This window comes from Pristiophorus japonicus, chromosome 14 (assembly GCF_044704955.1).
Source record: "Pristiophorus japonicus isolate sPriJap1 chromosome 14, sPriJap1.hap1, whole genome shotgun sequence".
NCBI lineage: Eukaryota > Metazoa > Chordata > Chondrichthyes > Pristiophoridae > Pristiophorus > Pristiophorus japonicus.
Window position 1 is genome coordinate 185,790,519 of NC_091990.1, and position 15,484 is coordinate 185,806,002.

Below are 15,484 nucleotides of genomic sequence, written 5' to 3' on the forward strand. Positions count from 1 at the left end.
AACAAGTACTTTGGTTCGGTATTCACTAAGGAGGACACTAACAACCTTCCGGATATAAAAGGGGTCAGAGGGTCTAGTAAGGAGGAGGAACTGAGGGAAATCCTTTTTAGTCGGGAAATTGTGTTGGGGAAATTGATGGGATTGAAGGCCGATAAATCCCCAGGGCCTGATGGACTGCATCTCAGAGTACTTAAGGAGGTGGCCAAGGAAATAGCGGATGCATTGACAGTCATTTTCCAACATTCCATTGACTCTGGATCAGTTCCTATCGAGTGGTGGGTATCCAATGTAACCCCACTTTTTAAAAAAGGAGGGAGAGAGAAAACAGGGAATTATAGACCGGTCAGCCTGACCTCAGTAGTGGGTAAAATGATGGAATCAATTATTAAGGATGTCATAGCAGCGCATTTGGAAAGAGGTGACATGATAGGTCCAAGTCAGCATGGATTTGTGAAAGGGAAATCATGCTTGACAAATCTTCTAGAATTTTTTGAGGATGTTTCCAGTAGAGTGGACAAGGGAGAACCAGTTGATGTAGTATATTTGGACTTTCAGAAGGCTTTCGACAAGGTCCCACACAAGAGATTAATGTGCAAAGTTAAAGCACATGGGATTGGGGGTAGTGTGCTGACATGGATTGAGAACTGGTTGGCAGACAGGAAGCAAAGAGTAGGAGTAAATGGGTACTTTTCAGAATGGCAGGCGGTGACTAGTGGGGTACCGCAAGGTTCTGTGCTGGGGCCCCAGCTGTTTACACTGTACATTAATGATTTAGACGAGGGGATTAAATGTAGTATCTCCAAATTTGCGGATGACACTAAGTTGGGTGGCAGTGTGAGCTGCGAGGAGGATGCTATGAGGCTGCAGAGTGACTTGGATAGGTTAGGTGAGTGGGCAAATGCATGGCAGATGAAGTATAATGTGGATAAATGTGAGGTTATCCACTTTGGTGGTAAAAACAGAGAGACAGACTATTATCTGAATGGTGACAGATTAGGAAAAGGGAAGGTGCAACGAGACCTGGGTGTCATGGTACATCAGTCATTGAAGGTTGGCATGCAGGTACAGCAGGCGGTTAAGAAAGCAAATGGCATGTTGGCCTTCATAGCGAGGGGATCTGAGTACAGGGGCAGGGAGGTGTTGCTACAGTTGTACAGGGCCTTGGTGAGGCCACACCTGGAGTATTGTGTACAGTTTTGGTCTCCTAACCTGAGGAAGGAATTCCTGCGATTGAGGGAGTGCAGCAAAGGTTCACCAGACTGATTCCCGGGATGGCGGGACTGACCTATCAAGAAAGACTGGATCAACTGGGCTTGTATTCATTGGAGTTCAGAAGAATGAGAGGGGATCTCATAGAAATGTTTAAAATTCTGATGGGTTTAGACAGGTTAGATGCAGGAAGAATGTTCCCAATGTTGGGGAAGTCCAGAACCAGGGGTCACAGTCTAAGGATAAGGGGTAAGCCATTTCGGACCGAGATGAGGAGAAACTTCTTCACCCAGAGAGTGGTGAACCTGTGGAATTCTCTACCACAGAAAGTTGTTGAGGCCAATTCACTAAATATATTCAAAAGGGAGTTAGATGTAGTCCTTACTACTAGGGGGATCAAGGGGTATGGTGAGAAAGCAGGAAGGGGGTACTGAAGTTTCATGTTCAGCCATGAACTCATTGAATGGCGGTGCAGGCTAGAAGGTCCGAATGGCTTACTCCTGCACCTATTTTATATGTTTCTATGTTTCACAGTAGAGGGTCAAATCGCAGCGAAAACCCGGGCGCACACTTGGCGAAAATCTGGCCCATGTTACAACCAGCGTATCCCTACAGATGTAACAAAATATTTCGCTATATTCCTTTACCACAAACTGAGTAATTCTGTATTTTATATGCAAATGATCCTTAAGCTGTGAATACTGTTTGGGTAAATCAGAATTTATCAGCCTTAAACATAATTTAAAGCAGATCATTTATGTTTTTATCATTATTTCCTTGGGCTCTATTTAGGCATCACCATTTCATTGACTAAAAAGATCGGCAATAAAGGTAGTGCTATGTTTTTATCACTGCCATCTTTCACAATGGCATATGTTGATCACAGCTTGTGTGGTACCTCATTAATCTTGTAACATATTGCTGTTATTCCTAGATTTTTATTGCAGACTTTCCCTTCCTTGTCGGTAAATTTGTAGACTACTTGTTGCCCTTAACAGCACTGCAAAGATCAAAATCTCTGGCATTCCATGAAGGCTGCATTGCAACAACAATTTGCTGTGATCGCCCATAAATCACAAAACGCAAGATTTATTCACAAAAATGTCAGGTGTAAGAATATCTTTGTCACTTCAGAACATTAGGAAATGTTTAACTGGGACTTTGTCCTATTTTGCAATCTTCGGCTCAATAGGGTGCTTTTGTTCCTATACCAGCATTTTGCAATTTTAAAAACCTGATGCAGACAGTAAGATCAGGAATTCATGTCACATTAAATATTTATTATTCTCTAATTTAAAAATACACATTTCATGTCAAAATGTGAAATCAGACAAATATTCTCATTCTAAATATTCGGTTTAGAATGGATGAACTATCACGATCATAATTAACATTTATTTCAATGCATTAGGGTAATAAACTAATTACACTTAGGCTAGTGTTGTCACAGGAATCACTATTACATCAAGCTGTGAAGGACCACACTACACTATTGAAAATTGTCACCATGATGTTAGACTGTATCATTCATGCTGAGAGCCCTAAAGCTTGCCAGTAATTGCTTCAATTTATTTATTTTGTACAGATTTCCTGGTCAATAGCATTAATTTGCATCATTTACTTCAGCTGAAATAATCTGGAATTCTCAAAACACAGCTTGTTTACTGTTTGAACAATCACATTCTGTACTGAAAATTAAAAGTACCCTAACTACAAAAGGTCAAAGGCATTTTGCATATTAAGTGTATTCAACTCTTCTTCTAAATTTGCAGTTTATATGACCTTAATTTAAAGAAAAAATCAGAACTAATGTGGCTACTTATTCAAACTAATAACCATCAACAGTAATTGAATGCTGTGGTGCTTTTGTATCAGATTTTGAAGAGCATTTCCTCCTGTCATTTGCTAAATGCCAAGAATTTGGATTATTGTCTACACTTTAACCAAAGTGAACAAACTACACAGAGTACCTTAATCTGCTCAGGTCCACATCCTCAACTAATACAAGGGGAACAGAGAACAATAATGCGCAAGGAATGGGATGTTGGACTACAATGCATCCGCTTGCTCATTGGTAGCATTCTCGCCTTTGATTGAGAAAGTCAAACCCCAATCTAGAAACTGGAGCACAAACTCTAGGCTGACACTTTAGTACTGAAGGAGTGCTGCAACGTCAGTAGTGTTGGACAAAACATTACACCAAGATCCTCTGCCTGATAGGTGACGTAAAAGATTCCATGGCATTATTTGTAGAGCGGAGGCGTTCTCCCAGTGTCCTAGCCAACATTTATGGCTGCATCTGAACATTTATCGCTCAACCAATATGATTAAAAACAGATTAACTATTCATTCATCTCATTTTTGTTTGTGGAACCTTGCTGTGCACAAATTGGATGTCGCATTTGCCTAAATAACACTTGAAAATAATTCATTGGCTGTGAAGCGCTTTGGGATATCCTGAGGTAGTGAAAGCACTATATAATGCACATTCTTTCAAGAACTAATTACATGCCTCAACATGTCCAGATTCCCTAAACCTTGGGCACAGAATAAGGTTGTCATCTAAAACAGGGGAACCAGCTATCAAATTTAAACAATTAAGTATTACTAATGCAGAAATGATAGAGTACATGGGAATGTATGTTTTAATAAACTCCAAGATTAAACCTTACACTTTATTGGTGAATATTCTTTCAAAAAAAGTGCAGCAAGAGAGAGATTTGGCTAAAATACCATCGTGCCAAAAATGTGCATAATGAGAAAATGGAACAACTTATCAACATCCCATAAGACAACACTGTGATTGTTATGACTTCATGGCACTGAAAAGGATATTAAAGGAGGCTTTTAGAAATCATGCTCCCATCTCTAAAAATAAATTATATTTCCGACATATATGTGCCCTCCTGAGCCCCGGCGTGTCAGTGTGGCTCGAGATTTTAACCACAGGCTGGCACTTCAAACTGGCGCAATAGCTAGACATGGAAAGCCACAACAAAAACACAACTGGCTGAATATGCAGCAGCACCTGTCCAGCCAGCAAAGCAGTTCAGAAGGAAAATGGAGACTTGCAATGGAAGTTTTCCATACATTACAAAATATACAGGAAGAGGTGAGGATATCGAATAGGTAGAAGATAATGGGCTTAAAATAAACGTCGGAGGCTTCCTTCATACGAATGCCTCCGACCCGAAAAAAATCTACGAATCTACCTGTTGCTCTTGGAGAAATGAAAGATCCCGGTCAGAGGCCTCGATTCGCTGCGCAGCGCATGGGGACCTGACTTCGAGGTACGCTAGTCCAAGCTGGAGTCACGTGGGCCTGGACAAACAATCACAATCCATTTGTACGAGTTCCCATTACCATCAATGAGAAACCCCCCTAAAACACCCAAACACAGCATAATAAATTAATAAATAAATAAATAAAACACCTCACATATTTAATATTGAAATTAAATATAATTAAATGTTTTAGAAAAAATACATAATTTTTGGATTTTCTTTTGTGTTTTAATAGTGTTAAAAATAAACTTACCTTAACGGACAGGGTTTTTACTATAAAAATGTGTATTTAAATTTAATTTTTATATGTTTTAAAACTCTTGCGCTGGTAAAAGTAGGCTATGCACCTGCTTTTACCAGGTGTAAAAGTTTGAAGGACATTCGCTGGGCATGAGTTGGGCAAATAGCCCAATCTCTCCCGCGCGGATGTCCTTCTCCCGGGATGTGGAGGATCTGTGAAGAGAAATCTTGACAGATTGGAAAAGGTAGTTTTGGCACATGCGCATCTCGCCCCGAAAACCGGCTTTTGTGAGGCCTCAGTGGTCCGTGTGCACTTCGTACGGACCCGGCGAGGCTGGAATTTTAGTCCGGTTGTAACTGAAGGGAAAGAGCTGCCGAAATAATTTGTGCAGAAAGTACTCGCCAAGCTTTTCCTTCTTTAATATGGTGTTCCTTTCAAACCAAAGATTTAAAAATCCATAATTCATTGCAGATTTACAGAAAATAGGTAACTATATATTTCAGATACTTGTTTTTTTCTGCTAATCTATTTTGTTTATATAAAATATAGCTCAAGTTACATCAAAGCAGTAGGTTACCATTGTGCCTCAGTACTTAAATCATTTTGAAATTTCAGATATATGCTGCACTTTGTATCTAGTAGTGGCATAACCTTGACCAAGAAACAATGAATTAGATGTAAATAATCATCATCCACAAGCAGTCTGTAGCCTGCAAATGTTCCCTTCTATCTCAATAAATGTTTTGGCAATGTAAATTATACACTTGGAGGTCACAGTGATTAACTAAGTTAAATAACTCCCTCCAAGATATATTGAGAACTTAGAATTCTTGCTTGGAAGTCACAGAGACAAAGAAAATAGGTGCAGGAGTAGACCATTCGGCCCTTCGGCCCTTCGAGCCTGCACCACCATTCAATAAGATCATGGTTGATCATTCACCTCAGTACCCCTTTCCTGCTTTCTCTCCATACCCTTTGATCCCTTTAGCCGTAAGGGCCATATCTAACTCCCTCTTGAATATATCCAATGAACTGGCATCAACAACTCTCTGCGGTAGGGAATTCCACAGGTTAACAACTCGCTGAGTGAAGAAGTTTCTCCTCGTCTCAGTCCTAAATGGCCTACCCCTTATCCTAAGACTATGTCCCCTGGTTCTGGACTTCCCCAACATCGGGAACATTCTTCCCGCATCTAACCTGTCCCGTCCCATCAGAATCTTATACGTTTCGATGAGATCCCCTCTCATCCTTCTAAACTCCAATGTATAAAGGCCCAGTTGATCCAGTCTCTCCTCATATGTCAGTCCAGCCATCCCTGGATCAGTCTGGTGAACTTCGCTGCACTCTCTCAACAGCAAGAACGTCCTTCCTCAGATTAGGAGACCAAAACTGAACACAATATTCCAGGTGAGGCCTCACCAAGGCCCTGTACAACTGCAGTAAGACCTCCCTGCTCCTATACTCAAATCCCCTAGCTATGAAGGCCAACATGCCATTTGCCTTCTTCACCGCCTGCTGTACCTGCATGCCTACTTTCAATGACTGATGTACCATGACACCCAGGTCTCGTTGCACCTCCCCTTTTCCTAATCTGCCGCCATTCAGATAATATTCTGCCTTTGTGTTTTTGCCACCAAAGTGGATAAACTCACATTTATCGACATTATACTGCATCTGCCATGCATTTGCCCACTCACAGAACCTGTCCAAATCACCCTGCAGCCTCTTAGCATCCTCCTCACAGCTCACACCGCCACCCAGTTTAATGTTATCGGCAAACTTGGAGATATTACACTCAATTCCTTCATCCAAATCATTAATGTATATTGTAAAGAGCTGGGGTCCCAGCACCGAGTCCTGCGGCACTCCACTAGTCGCTGCCTCCCATTCCGAAAAGGATCCGTTTATCCAGACCCTCTGCTTCCTGTCTGCCAACCAATTCTCTATCCACGTCAGTACATTACCCCTAATACCATGTGCTTTGATTTTGCACACCAATCTGTTATGTGAGACCTTGTCAAAGGCCTTTTGAAAGTCCAAATACACCACATCCACTGATTCTCCCTTGTCCACTCTACTAGTTACATCCTCAAAAAATTCCAGAAGATTTGTCAAGCATGATTTCCCCTTCATAAATCCATGCTGACTTGGACCAATCCTGTCACTGCTTTCAAATGCGCTGCTATTTCATCTTTAATAATTGATTCCAACATTTTCCCCACAACTGATGTCAGGCTATAATTATCCATTTTCTCTCTCCCTCCTTTTTTAAAAAGTGGTGTTACATTAGCTACCCTCCAGTCCATAGGAACTGATCCAGAGTCGATAGACTATTGGACTATTTCTAGGGCCACTTCCTTAAGTACTCTGGGATGCAGACAATCAGGCCCCGGGGATTTATCGGCCTTCAATCCCATCAATTTCCCTAACACAATATCCCGCCTGATAAGGATATCCTTCAGTTCCTCCTTCTCACTAGACCCTCGGTCCCCTAGTACATCCGGAAGGTTAATTGTGTCTTCCTCCGTGAAGACAGAACCAAAGTATTTGTTCAATTGGTCTGCTATTTCTTTGTTCCCCATTATAAATTCACCTGAGTCCGACTGCAAGGGACCTACGTTTGTCTTCACTAATCTTTTTCTCTTCACATATTTATAGAAGCTTTTGCAGTCAGTTTTTATATTCCCGGCAAGCTTCCTCTCGTACTCTATTTTCGCCCTCTTAATTAAACCCTTTGTCCTCCTCTGTTGAATTCTAAATTTCTCCCAGTCCTCAGGTCTGCTGCTTTTTCTGGCCAATTTATATGCCTCTTCCTTGGATCTAACACTATCCTTCATTTCCCTTGTTAGCCACGGTTGAGCCAACTTCCCTGTTTGATTTTTACTCCAGACAGGAATGTACAATTGTTGAAGTTCATCCATGTGATCTATAAATGTTTGCCATTGCCTATCCACCGTCAACCCTTTAAGTATAATTTGTCAGTCTATTCCAGCCAAGTCACGCCTCATACCATCGAAGTTACCTTTCCCCAAGTTCAGGACCCTAGTCTCTGAATTAACTGTGTCACTCTCCATCTTAAGAAAGAATTCTACCATATTATGGTCACTCTTCCCCAAGGGGCCTCGCACAACAAGATTGCTAATTAGTCCCTTCTCATTACACATCACCCAGTCTAGGATGGCCAGCTCTCTAGTTGGTTCCTCGACATATTGGTCAAGAAAACCATACAACCATAAGAACATAAGAATTAGGAACAGGAGTAGACCATCTAGCCCCTCGAGCCTGCCCCGCCATTCAAAAAGATCATGGCTGATCTGGCCGTGGACTCAGCTCCACTTACCCGCCCGCTCCCCATAACCCTTAATTCCCTTATTGGTGAAAAATCTATCTATCTGTGATTTGAATACATTCAATGAGCTAGCCTCAACTGCTTCCTTGGGCAGAGAATTCCACAGATTCACAATCCTCTGGGAGAAGAAATTCCTTCTCAACTCGGTTTTAAATTGGCTCCCCCGTATTTTGAGGCTGTGCCCCCTAGTTCTAGTCTCCCCGACCAGTGGAAACAACCTCTCTGCCTCGATCTTGTCTATCCCTTTCATTATTTTAAATGTTTCTATAAGATCACCCCTCATCCTTCTGAACTCCAACAAGTAAAGACCCAGTCTACTCAATCTATCATCATAAGGTAACCCCCTCATCTCCGGAATCAGCCTAGTGAATCGTCTCTGTACCCCCTCCAAGGCTAGTATATCCTTCCTTAAGTAAGGTGACCAAAACTGCACGCAGTACTCCAGGTGCGGCCTCACCAATACTCTGTACAGTTGCAGCAGGACCTCCCTGCTTTTGTACTCCATCCCTCTCGCAATGAAGGCCAACATTCCATTCGTCTTCCTGATTACCTGCTGCACCTGCAAACTAACTTTTTGGGATTCATGCACAAGGAGGCACGGCCAAGGGTGCCATCAGCCGGTCCAGGCAGCGGGCGGTCGAGGGGGTCGTTCAACCTGACTGCCTGCCTCTCTTCCGCTCTTACATCCGGTCCAGGGTGTCCTTGGAGATGGAGCACGCGGTGTCCACCGGTACGCTCGCGGCCTTCCGCGAGAGGTGGGCACCGGAGGGACTGGAGTGCATCATCACGCCCGGCAACCAAATTTTAATTTGATTTTACGTTTTAAAGTTAATTTGTTTTAATTGCCGGTGCTTTTAGTGTCCCCTTCCCTTTTATAGGGGGCACTGGGGAAAAATTGTGATTTTAGTGCCCAAAAAAAAAACAAAAAAAAAAAGAAAAACACAAAAAAAAAAGGGGGGAAAAAAAAAGGGCCTTGTAAATGTCTGGAGTGTCACCCAGGTCGGGTGGCACCGTTTAATGTTTTATGTTTTGCAGGTGAACTCCAAAAAGAGTTTCATGCACAAGGAGGCACGGCCAAGGGTGCCATCAGCCGGTCCAGGCAGCGGGCGGTCGAGGGGGTCGTTCAACCTGACTGCCTGCCTCTCTTCCGCTCTTACATCCGGTCCAGGGTGTCCTTGGAGATGGAGCACGCGGTGTCCACCGGTACGCTCGCGGCCTTCCGCGAGAGGTGGGCACCGGAGGGACTGGAGTGCATCATCACGCCCGGCAACCAAATTTTAATTTGATTTTACGTTTTAAAGTTTAATTTGTTTTCATTGCCGGTGCTTTTAGTGTCCCCCTCCCCTTTTATAGGGGGCAGTGGAAATATTTGATTTTAGCGCCCCAAAAAAAAACCAAAAAAAAAGAAAAAAAATGGGAAAAAAAAAGGGGCCTTGAAAATGTCTGCTGTGTCACCCAGGCGGGTGGCATGGTTTTAATGTTTATGTTTATTTTCAGGTAAACTCAAAAGAGTTTCATGCACAAGGACCCCCAGGTCCCTCTGCACTGCAGCATGTTGTAATTTCTCCCCATTCAAATAATATTCCCTTTTACTGATTTTTTTTCCCAAGGTGGATGACCTCACACTTTCCGACATTGTATTCCATCTGCCAAACCTTAGCCCATTTACCAAACCATCCCTAATACACCCAGGAAATCCTCCTCCACCGCACTGCTACTAGTTTGGTTAGCCCAATCTATATGTAAATTAAAGTCACCCATGATAACTGCTGTACCTTTATTGCACACATCCCTTATTTCTTGTTTGATGTTGTCCACAATCTCACTACTACTATTTGGTGGTCTGTACACAACTCCGACCAGCGTTTTCTGCCCTTTGGTATTCCGTAGCTCCACCCATATAGATTCCACATCATCCAGGCTAATGTCCTTCCTTACTATTGCATTAATTTCCTGTTAAGCAGCAACGCCACCCTGCCTCCTTTTCCTTTCTGTCTATCCTTCCTAAATGTTGAATACCCCTGGATGTTGAGTTCCCAGCCTTGGTCACCCTGGAGCCATGTCTCTGTGATGCCAATTACATCACACCCATTAACTGCTATCTGCGCAGTTAATTCGTCCACCTTATTCCGAATACTCCTCGCATTGAGGCACAGAGCCTTCAGGCTTGTCTTTTTAACACACTTTGCTCCTTTAGAATTTTGCTGTAATGTTGCCCTTTTTGTTTTTTGCCTTGGGTTTCTCTGCCCTCCACTTTTCCTCTTCTTATTTCTATCTTTTTCTTGTCTTCCTTTTATTTCCCTCTGCCTCTCTGCATCGGTTCCCATCCCGCTGCCATATTAGTTTAACTCCTCCCCAACAGCACTCGCAAACCATCCCCCTAGGACATTGGTTCCGGTCCTGCCCAGGTGCAGTCCATCCGGTTTGTACTGCTCCCACCTCCCCCAGAACTCTCACTCTTTTCAGACACTGATATATGATTTAATAACAAAGATTCGCAAAATGTAGAAGTCAACTAAACTATTGAAGTGCAAACAGACCTTTTCATATTGACATTCTTTTCATCAATAAGGTTCCAATTTTCCCTCAAAATCAGCATGCCACTACATATATACAATGACATTCAATATATGCAACAATTTTGGATTCAGTTATGTTTTACCAAGTAATTGATGAAAATCACATCAATACCACGGTGACCAGTATTACAGTGCTTATAACCACCCTTTTTTCTTATTCCCTGGCAGATAATGACAATTTGTAGATAGTACAAAATGTGACCATTGGCATAATCTGCCAGAAGAATGCCTTAACTCAACTATCATTTGACAGAGTGGCAAAGGATAGTTATTAACTGCTATAAACAGCAAAAGGATTCCCTGATAAACCCACAAAGTTAACAACTCTCACTCTTTTGAGACACTGATATATGATTTAATAACAAAGATTCGCAAAATATAGAAGTCAAATAAACTATTGAAGTGCAAACAGACCTTTTCAAGCGGATCCATTGTCCCATTATCGAAAAGACCATTGATTAGTTCAACTACATTGGTAGTTAAATGGTCATTTCCTCTTTTGGATAAACTTTGCGATTATCATGGCAAGGAAATAGAATACTGGGAGAGGATTTGTTTCTTCAACTACTGGTGTTCACAAAGAACTCCAAGGTGTGGTTTAACACAGGCTAGATGCAACGCTGTTTCCTTTCAGCAGCCTTGACCATCCCAAGGTCAAGAAAGCACTTATGCAAAATTACATTGTGAATAGATTCCTCCTCTATCTCTTCTAAAAATAGTTAAAAGAACATTCCTGTCATATTATGCTGCATCACAAAGTACTTTATGCAAGAACCAGCATCTGAGGCATATTGAACTCCACCATCCTCATTCATACTGACATTCTTTTCATCAATAAGGTTCCAATTTTCCCTCAAAATCAGCATGCCACTACATATGTACAATGACATTCAATATATGCAACAATTTTGGATTCAGTTACGTTTTACCAAGAAATTGATGAAAATCACATCAATACCACGGTGACCAGTATTACAGTGCTTATAACCACCCTTTTTCCTTATTTTCTGGCAGATAATGGCAATTTGTAGATAGTGTGACCATTGGCACATCATCATCATCATCATCATAGGCAGTCCCTCGAAGCGAGGATGACTTGCTTCCACACCAAAAAGGGATGAGTTCACAGGTGTTTCAATGAAGGACCTAATATTGTAGATCCCGAACTACATCCTGAAGGATGGAAGATGCCTGTGCGTGGATTTTTTTAACGTTGCACACCAGCCACCACACAGGCTTGACACAGCTAGGCCTTGGTCCAGTGGCAAGGATTACCCAAGACTAACCGGAGACCAGCTCTGCTGCACAGACGGAGCGTGCACACATATCGCAGTGTGGTGCTGCCCCTGGGCCCTCATCTCTTCTGGACCCCAGATTCACGCCTCTCCTGGGCCCCGGTCACTTCCCTCTACGAACTTTTGCTGCTGTGCCTGCCCGCACTGCAGTCAGTGACCTGGCTTCGTAGCCGTCGCCCTCCTGCAGCAGCACGCACCGGGCTGGGCCTCCAAAGACAAGCAAACCACAAATAACGAAAAGAAACATTATACTTTTATTCCTCAAGAAAAGGAAATGAAAGACACACGACAAAAGAATCTAGGCAATGAGTGATATCTCACATTGCTCTTTGTTTTGTGAAAATTCTGGAGGATAATCTAGATGATGGAAAGAATTAGTGTGGATAAAATCAGATTAGCTAGCTTTAAATGATAGCATCCTTCACATACTGTAGGATCATCAAATCCTGATTGGGGAATCATTATTTTTTTTTTACTTCCCATGTGATCAAGTGCTCGTGCCTTCTGCTAAGCAACAGGACCTGTGCAGTAATTCACTTCTTTTTAACCTAAAATATCCAAAGAATGGCTTGCTTCCAATCACCCAAACAAAAAAAAATTAAAAAATCTCCTGCAGGGCCCAAGGGATTGTTGGGAGGAATCAGAAGAGATGCTTTCATTTGAAGAATGATTAAAATCTTACTTTTTTCATCATATAGGCTTTCACACACATTGTAGAAGCCATAGAAAAACACCAATTTAGGGAAGAAGGAAACCCTAATCTCCATTACCAAAATAGATTTGCTGAAAACAGTGCTAAGCGTTGGTCAAATTAAATAGTCATGTTGCAACATGTACTGGCAATATGGTGCACTCATTTCGTCATCTCGATACACCCTGCATCATCACCAAATCATAAAAAAATATAACCACTGGGAATTCCTAACGCAACAAAGCTTTCTATGCACTCCAACACAATGAAACATGCAACTATGTATTTTTAACATGGAAACAGGCCAATTGTCCCGAGTCCATGGTAGCGTTTACTCCAATAGTTCTAATCACATTTACCCACCCTGTACCCATATCCTTTCAATCCCTTTTGCTTCTTCCACCTACACACTCTAATCTTGAATGTTGACAAAGCACAAACTCTAAGTGTATGGGGTGTCATGAGCCAAGTGTCGCCGAGCAGACAGCCGCGACCTTCACATGGTGGCAAAGTGCTCTCCCATAGGATGAAAGCACCGTGTGCGCTGCCAGGATCGCGAGCATTCACACCGAGGATGCACTGCATGTGGTCACACACCAATGACACACAGATTGGGGTAGTCCTTGCGGTTGCGAAACATCTCCGCATTCTGGTGTGGTGCACGCAATGCCACGTGGCTGCAATCAGTGGCGCCCTGAACCATCAGAAAGCCCGTTATCCTGGCGAAGCCACATGACCGTTCCTCCCTTGTCATGGGAAACTTTATGTCGTCCATTCTTCTGTGGCACAGAGCGGCTGTGACCTTGCGGATACAGCAATGAGCAACAAATTGTGACACGCTGCGGAAGTCCCCTGCTGCGGCCTGGAGGGAGCCGGAGGCAAAGAAACTGAGTGTCACGGTGACCTTTACTGTGACGGACAGCGAAGTCCTGGTCCCGATATCAGCCTTGGGTCTGGCTGCAGGAGATGGTGGTGACTACCTCCTTGCAGAACCGCAGCCTTCTAACACACTCGCACTGCTTCTCAGACATGTCTAGATGTGATAAGTGCTCCCGATAAAGCCATGGAGGTGCAATGCCTTCTGCCCCGATGTCGGGGTCTCCTCATTTGTGGCCCCACATTCATGATCTCCCTTCTCTTGGAGGAGGTGAAGGTGGCGTGGTAGCACTGCACGCATCTAGGGATGGTTTTCTAGACCAATATGTCGAGGAACCAACTAGGGGGGGAGGCCATCTTAGACGGTGTTGTGTAATGAGAGAGGATTAATTAGCAATCTCGTTGTGCGAGGCCCCTTGGGGAAGAGTGACCATAATATGGTAGAATTCTGCATTAGGATGGAGAATGTAACAGTTAATTCAGAGACCATGGTCCAGAATTTAAAGAAGGGTAACTTTGAAGGTATGAGGCGTGAATTGGCTCGGATAGATTGGCAAATGATACTTAAGGGGTTGACTGTGGATGGGCAATGGCAGACATTTAGAGACCGCATGGATGAACTACAACAATTGTACATTCCTGTCTGGCGTAAAAATAAAAAGGGAAGGTGGCTCAACCGTGGCTAGCAAGGGAAATCAGGGATAGTATTAAAGCCAAGGAAGTGGCATACAAATTGGCCAGAAATAGCAGCGAACCCGGGGACTGGGAGAAATTTAGAACTCAGCAGAGGAGGACAAAGGGTTTGATTAGGGCAGGGAAAATGGAGTACGAGAAGAAGCTTGCAGGGAACATTAAGGCGGATTGCAAAAGTTTCTATCGGTATGTAAAGAGAAAAAGGTTAGTAAAGACAAACATAGGTCCCCTGCAGTCAGAATCAGGGGAAGTCATAACGGGAACAAAGAAATGGCAGACCAATTGAACAAGTACTTTGGTTTGGTATTCACTAAGGAGGACACAAACAACCTTCCGGATATAAAAGGGGTCAGAGGGTCTAGTAAGGAGGAGGAACTGAGGGAAATCCTTATTAGTCGGGAAATTGTGTTGGGGAAATTGATGGGATTGAAGGCCGATAAATCCCCAGGGCCTGATGGACTGCATCCCAGAGTACTTAAGGAGGTGGCCTTGGAAATAGCGGATGCATTGACAGTCATTTTCCAACATTCCATTGATTCTGGATCAGTTCCTATCGTGTGGAGGGTAGCCAATGTAACCCCACTTTTTAAAAAAGGAGGGAGAGAAAACAGGGAATTATAGACCGGTCAGCCTGACCTCAGTAGTGGGTAAAATGATGGAATCAATTATTAAGGATGTCATAGCAGCGCATTTGGAAAATGGTGACATGATACGTCCAAGTCAACATAGATTTGTGAAAGGGAAATCATGCTTGACAAATCTTTCGACAAGGTCCCACACAAGAGATTAATGTGCAAAGTTAAAGTACATGGGATTGGGGGTAGTGTGCTGACATGGATTGAGAACTGGTTGTCAGACAGGAAGCAAAGAGTAGGAGTAAATGGGGACTTTTCAGAATGGCAGGCAGTGACTAGTGGGGTACCGCAAGGTTCTGTGCTGGGGCCCCAGCTGTTTACACTGTACATTAATGATTTAGACGAGGGGATTAAATGGAGTATCTCCAAATTTGCGGATGACACTAAGTTGGGTGGCAGTGTGAGCTGCAAGGAGGATTCTATGAGGCTGCAGAGCGACTTGGATAGGTTAGGTGAGTGGGCAAATGCATGGCAGATGAAGTATAATGTGGATAAATGTGAGGTTATCCACTTTGGTGGTAAAAACAGAGAGACAGACTATTATCTGAATGGTGACAGATTAGGAAAAGGGCAGGTGCAAAGAGACCTGGGTGTCATGGTACATCAGTCATTGAAGGTTGGCATACAGGTAC

General features: G+C 43.1%; 1 protein-coding gene across 10 annotated transcripts in view; it reads right to left on the reverse strand.

Moving 5' to 3' along the window:
• The window catches only part of stk33 (serine/threonine kinase 33), a 220,948-nt gene that overhangs the window by 162,472 nt on the left and 42,992 nt on the right, over positions 1-15,484 (reverse strand). The window contains exon 3 of one of the 10 annotated variants that reach the window (XM_070899950.1): positions 4,422-4,530. The exons of the other annotated variants lie outside the window; for them this stretch is intronic. The gene's annotated coding sequence lies outside the window, so the exon portion shown is untranslated. The remainder of the gene's footprint in view (positions 1-4,421; positions 4,531-15,484) is intronic. 10 annotated transcript variants of the gene reach the window in all.